This window comes from Lolium rigidum, chromosome 2, assembly GCF_022539505.1.
Source record: "Lolium rigidum isolate FL_2022 chromosome 2, APGP_CSIRO_Lrig_0.1, whole genome shotgun sequence".
NCBI classification, from domain to species: domain Eukaryota; kingdom Viridiplantae; phylum Streptophyta; class Magnoliopsida; order Poales; family Poaceae; genus Lolium; species Lolium rigidum.
This window is the reverse complement of record NC_061509.1, coordinates 160,250,069-160,256,832: the sequence shown is the minus strand read 5'-3', so window position 1 is coordinate 160,256,832 and position 6,764 is coordinate 160,250,069.

Sequence of the window (6,764 nt, the reverse complement as noted above, 5' to 3'; positions counted from 1 at the left end):
TTTTACCAATCCTTCCGGGAAATCATAAAACGGGATCTCGTTGTTGTTGTTTACCGAGATTCATGCATGACAACTTGAACTGTTCCGCATCAACTTTGGGGAGATTATCTTACTACCAAAATTTAATGAGGTGGAACGAATTTAACAATATAGTCCAATATGTCTCCTTAATGTATGCTTTCAATTTTTCACAAAAGTTACTACTATTAGACCGAATTCGGTGGCTGATCATGTGGTGCGCCCCACTCGGACTCGCTTTCATGCAAGTTCGATATATCCTAGATGGAGTCGTAACGTTTCATGAAACAATACATGAGATGCACCGCAAGAAGTTGAAGGGGTAATCCTCAAAAATAGACTTCGAGAAAGCCTATAATAAATTCAAGTGGTCCTTCCTTCAACAAACTCTAAGGATGAAAGGTTTCTCCGAGGAGTGGCGCGAGCTAATTAATAACTTTGTTTTCAGAGGAAGTGTTGCCATTAATGTCAATGATGATGTTGGTAAATACTTTCGGACAAAAAAAAGGGTTGAGACAAGGTGATCCTCTATCTCCAATGTCATTCAACATTGTGGTGGATATGCTTGCCATTTTAATTGAGCGTCCTAAGGTTGATGGCCAGATTGAAGAAGTAGTACCCCACTTGGTGGATGGGGGTCTCTCTATCCTTCAGTATGCGGACGATACATTCTCTTTATGGATCACGATCTCGACAAAGCTAGAAATCTGAAACTAATTTTATCAGCTTTTGAGCATTTGTCGGGTCTTAAAATTAATTTCCATAAAAGTGAATTGTTTTGTTTCGGCGAGGCTCAAGACGAGGCTAACTAACATGCTGAACTTTTTGGATGTGGGTTAGGCAGTTTTCCGATCAGTTATGTGGGCATTCCGGTTCATTATCGGAGGCTTACTCTTGCTGAATGGAAAATAGTCGAGGAACGACTATAAAAGCGACTTTCTAGATAGAAAGAAAAATTACTATCTCTAGATGGAAGATTAGTCTTCATTAATTCAGTACTCACTAATATGGTATTGTATATGATTTCTTTCTTCCAGTTCACTAAAGGAGTCTTGAGTAGATTGGATTATTTTTGATCAAGATTCTTTTGGCAAGAAGATAGTGAGAAAAGAAGTATCGGTTGACTAAATGGAGTGTTGTTTACCATCCAAAAGTTCGGGTGGACTTGGTGTCTATGATCTCGAGGTTAAAAACAGAGCCTTGCTTGGAAAGTGGTTGCCCAGGTTATTAACCCAGGACGGTGCATGGCAAAACATATTGCGGAGAAAGTATGTTGGATCAAATGCGATATCCCAGGTTACCTGGAAATCCGGCGATTCACATTTTTGGGCAGGTCTTATGGCTACCAAAAAACTTCTTTCCATATGGTTCTTTCTCCATTAGAGATGGGTCGTAGATAAGCTTCGGGAGGATATATGGTTGGGAACAAAGACACTCGAGAATAGTATCCTACCTTATACAATATTGTACGTCATAAGAGCGACATGCTCCAGAAGGTGATGGAAACATCTCCTCCGTCTATGACATCACTAGTAGGAAAAGCCTCATCAGTGGCGCACCAAAAACATATTCTGTGGCGCATGGGTGGTGCGCCACAGAATTCTCGCCACAAAAATAAGGATTCTGTGGCGCACCAGCCAATGCGCCACAGAAAGCTTATTTCGTGGCGCACCGACGGTGGTGCACCACAGAAACAGAATGTCTTATTTCTGTGGCGCACCACCGCTGGTGCGCCACAGAATTTTTTTTAAAATTTCAAAAAAAGTGGCGGCCAGAGTGGGTCACAGAATTTTTTTTAAAATTTTTTTTTAGAATTTTTTAAAATCTAGATCTGGGGCCGCCGAATTTTTTTTTTAATTTTTCTCGGAAGGTCGCCGGAGGTGGGTGGGGTGGGTGGGTGGGTGGGTGGGTGGAGGATGAGGCCGGCCGGAGGAGGTGGTGGTGGTGGTGGAATAGGTGGAGGTGGAGGTGGTGGTGGTGGTGGTGGTAGAGGAGGAGGAGGAGGAGGTGGTGGTGGTGGTGGTGGTAGAGGAGGAGGAGGAGGAGGAGGAGGAGGAGGTGGTGGTGGTGGTGGTGGTGGTGGTGGTGGTGGTGGTGGTGGTGGTGGTAGAGGAGGAGGTGGTCGCCGGAGGAGGAGGAGGAGGAGGTGGTGGTGGTGTTGGTGGTAGAGGAGTAGGTGGTCGCCGGAGGCGGTGTTGGAGTAGTTCGCCGGAGTAGTTCGCCGGAGTAGGTCACCGGAGTAGTTCGCCGGAGTAGTTCGCCGGAGTTGTTGGTCGCCGGAGTTGGTCGCCGGAGTAGGAGAGGAGAGAGGAGAAGTGGAGAGGAGGAGAAGGGGAGAAGTGGAGGAGATGAAGAGAAGAGGAGGAGAAGTGGAGAATGGGAGAAGGGGAGAAGTGGAGAAATGGAGGAGAGAAGGAGAAGTGGGCGCCGGAAATTTCAAATTTCGAACGTTATTTCTGTGGCGCATGGGCACTTGGTGCGCCACAGAATTTTTTTTCTTTTTTTTGTATTTTGCAGCAAAAAATCTTTAATCGGCCGTAACTTTTTACTCTTTTCGAATTTTGGGATTCTAAAAATTGTCCAACCGGGCAAGCCAGGACTAAATGGTTTCCCAGCGGAGTTTTACCAATCCTTCTGGGAAATCATAAAACGGGATCTCGTTGTTGTTGTTTACCGAGATTCATGCATGACAACTTGAACTCGTTCCGCATCAACTTTGGGGAGATTATCTTACTACCAAAATTTAATGAGGTGGAACGAATTTAACAATATAGTCCAATATGTCTCCTTAATGTATGCTTTCAATTTTTCACAAAAGTTACTACTATTAGACTGAATTCGGTGGCTGATCATGTGGTGCGCCCCACTCAGACTCGCTTTCATGCAAGTTCGATATATCCTAGATGGAGTCGTAACGTTTCATGAAACAATACATGAGATGCACCGCAAGAAGTTGAAGGGGTAATCCTCAAAAATAGACTTCGAGAAAGCCTATAATAAATTCAAGTGGTCCTTCCTTCAACAAACTCTAAGGATGAAAGGTTTCTCCGAGGAGTGGCGCGAGCTAATTAATAACTTTGTTTTCAGAGGAAGTGTTGCCATTAATGTCAATGATGATGTTGGTAAATACTTTCGGACAAAAAAAAGGGTTGAGACAAGGTGATCCTCTATCTCCAATGTCATTCAACATTGTGGTGGATATGCTTGCCATTTTAATTGAGCGTCCTAAGGTTGATGGCCAGATTCAAGGAGTAGTACCCCATTTTGTGGACGGGGGTCTCTCTATCCTTCGGTATGCGGACGGTACAATTCTCTTTATGGATCATGATCTCGACAAAGCTAGAAATCTGAAACTAATTCTATCAACTTTTGAGCATTTGTCAGGTCTTAAAATTAATTTCCATAAAAGTGAATTGTTTTGTTTCGACGAGGCTCAAGACGAGGCTAACTAACATGCTGAACTTTTTGGATGTGGGTTAGGCAGTTTTCCGATCAGTTATGTGGGCATTCCGGTTCATTATCGGAGGCTTACTCTTGCTGAATGGAAAATAGTCGAGGAACGACTATAAAAGCGACTTTCTAGATAGAAAGAAAAATTACTATCTCTAGATGGAAGATTAGTCTTCATTAATTCAGTACTCACTAATATGGTATTGTATATGATTTCTTTCTTCCAGTTCACTAAAGGAGTCTTGAGTAGATTGGATTATTTTTGATCAAGATTCTTTTGGCAAGAAGATAGTGAGAAAAGAAGTATCGGTTGACTAAATGGAGTGTTGTTTACCATCCAAAAGTTCGGGGTGGACTTGGTGTCTATGATCTCGAGGTTAAAAACAGAGCCTTGCTTGGAAAGTGGTTGCCCAGGTTATTAACCCAGGACGGTGCATGGCAAAACATATTGCGGAGAAAGTATGTTGGATCAAATGCGATATCCCAGGTTACCTGGAAATCCGGCGATTCACATTTTTGGGCAGGTCTTATGGCTACCAAAAAAACTTCTTTCCATATGGTTCTTTCTCCATTAGAGATGGGTCAGAGATAAGCTTCTGGGAGGATATATGGTTGGGAACAAAGACACTCTGAGAATAGTATCCTACCTTATACAATATTGTACGTCATAAGAGCGACATGCTCCAGAAGGTGATGGAAACATCTCCTCCGTCTATGACATCACTAGTAGGAAAAGCCTCATCAGTGGCGCACCAAAAACATATTCTGTGGCGCATGGGTGGTGCGCCACAGAATTCTCGCCACAAAAATAAGGATTCTGTGGCGCACCAGCCAATGCGCCACGGAAGCTTATTTACGTAGGCGCACCGGACGGTGGTGCGCCACGTAAACAGAAGTCTTATTTCGTGGCGCACCACCGCTGGTGCGCCACAGAATTTTTTTTAAAATTTCAAAAAAAGTGGCGGCCAGAGTGGGTCACAGAATTTTTTTTAAAATTTTTTTTTAGAATTTTTTAAAATCTAGATCTGGGGCCGCCGAATTTTTTTTTTAATTTTTCTGGAAGGTCGCCGGAGGTGGGTGGGGTGGGTGGGTGGGTGGGTGGGTGGAGGATGAGGCCGGCCGGAGGAGGTGGTGGTGGTGGTGGAATAGGTGGAGGTGGAGGTGGTGGTGGTGGTGGTGGTAGAGGAGGAGGAGGAGGAGGTGGTGGTGGTGGTGGTGGTAGAGGAGGAGGAGGAGGAGGAGGAGGAGGAGGTGGTGGTGGTGGTGGTGGTGGTGGTGGTGGTGGTGGTGGTGGTGGTAGAGGAGGAGGTGGTCGCCGGAGGAGGAGGAGGAGGAGGTGGTGGTGGTGTTGGTGGTAGAGGAGTAGGTGGTCGCCGGAGGCGGTGTTGGAGTAGTTCGCCGGAGTAGTTCGCCGGAGTAGGTCACCGGAGTAGTTCGCCGGAGTAGTTCGCCGGAGTTGTTGGTCGCCGGAGTTGGTCGCCGGAGTAGGAGAGGAGAGAGGAGAAGTGGAGAGGAGGAGAAGGGGAGAAGTGGAGGAGATGAAGAGAAGAGGAGGAGAAGTGGAGAATGGGAGAAGGGGAGAAGTGGAGAAATGGAGGAGAGAAGGAGAAGTGGGCGCCGGAAATTTCAAATTTCGAACGTTATTTCGTGGCGCATGGGCACTTGGTGCGCCACAGAATTTTTTTTTCTTTTTTTTGTATTTTGCAGCAAAAAATCTTTAACTGGCCGTAACTTTTTACTCTTTTCGAATTTTGGGATTCTAAAAATTGTCCAACCGGGCAAGCCAGGACTAAATGGTTTCCCAGCGGAGTTTTACCAATCCTTCTGGGAAATCATAAAACGGGATCTCGTTGTTGTTGTTTACCGAGATTCATGCATGACAACTTGAACTGTTCCGCATCAACTTTGGGGAGATTATCTTACTACCAAAATTTAATGAGGTGGAACGAATTTAACAATATAGTCCAATATGTCTCCTTAATGTATGCTTTCAATTTTTCACAAAAGTTACTACTATTAGACTGAATTCGGTGGCTGATCATGTGGTGCGCCCCACTCAGACCTGCTTTCATGCAAGTTCGATATATCCTAGATGGAGTCGTAACGTTTCATGAAACAATACATGAGATGCACCGCAAGAAGTTGAAGGGGTAATCCTCAAAAATAGACTTCGAGAAAGCCTATAATAAATTCAAGTGGTCCTTCCTTCAACAAACTCTAAGGATGAAAGGTTTCTCCGAGGAGTGGCGCGAGCTAATTAATAACTTTGTTTTCAGAGGAAGTGTTGCCATTAATGTCAATGATGATGTTGGTAAATACTTTCGGACAAAAAAAAGGGTTGAGACAAGGTGATCCTCTATCTCCAATGTCATTCAACATTGTGGTGGATATGCTTGCCATTTTAATTGAGCGTCCTAAGGTTGATGGCCGGATTCAAGGAGTAGTACCCCATTTTGTGGACGGGGGTCTCTCTATCCTTCGGTATGCGGACGGTACAATTCTCTTTATGGATCATGATCTCGACAAAGCTAGAAATCTGAAACTAATTCTATCAACTTTTGAGCATTTGTCAGGTCTTAAAATTAATTTCCATAAAAGTGAATTGTTTTGTTTCGACGAGGCTCAAGACGAGGCTAACTAACATGCTGAACTTTTTGGATGTGGGTTAGGCAGTTTTCCGATCGGTTATGTGGGCATTCCGGTTCATTATCGGAGGCTTACTCTTGCTGAATGGAAAATAGTCGAGGAACGACTATAAAAGCGACTTTCTAGATAGAAAGAAAAATTACTATCTCTAGATGGAAGATTAGTCTTCATTAATTCAGTACTCACTAATATGGTATTGTATATGATTTCTTTCTTCCAGTTCACTAAAGGAGTCTTGAGTAGATTGGATTATTTTTGATCAAGATTCTTTTGGCAAGAAGATAGTGAGAAAAGAAGTATCGGTTGACTAAATGGAGTGTTGTTTACCATCCAAAAGTTCGGGGTGGACTTGGTGTCTATGATCTCGAGGTTAAAAACAGAGCCTTGCTTGGAAAGTGGTTGCCCAGGTTATTAACCCAGGACGGTGCATGGCAAAACATATTGCGGAGAAAGTATGTTGGATCAAATGCGATATCCCGGGTTACCCGGAAATCCGGCGATTCACATTTTTGGGCAGGTCTTATGGCTACCAAAAAACTTCTTTCCATATGGTTCTTTCTCCATTAGAGATGGGTCGGAGATAAGCTTACGGGAGGATATATGGTTGGGAACAAAGACACTGCGAGAATAGTATCCTACCTTATACAATA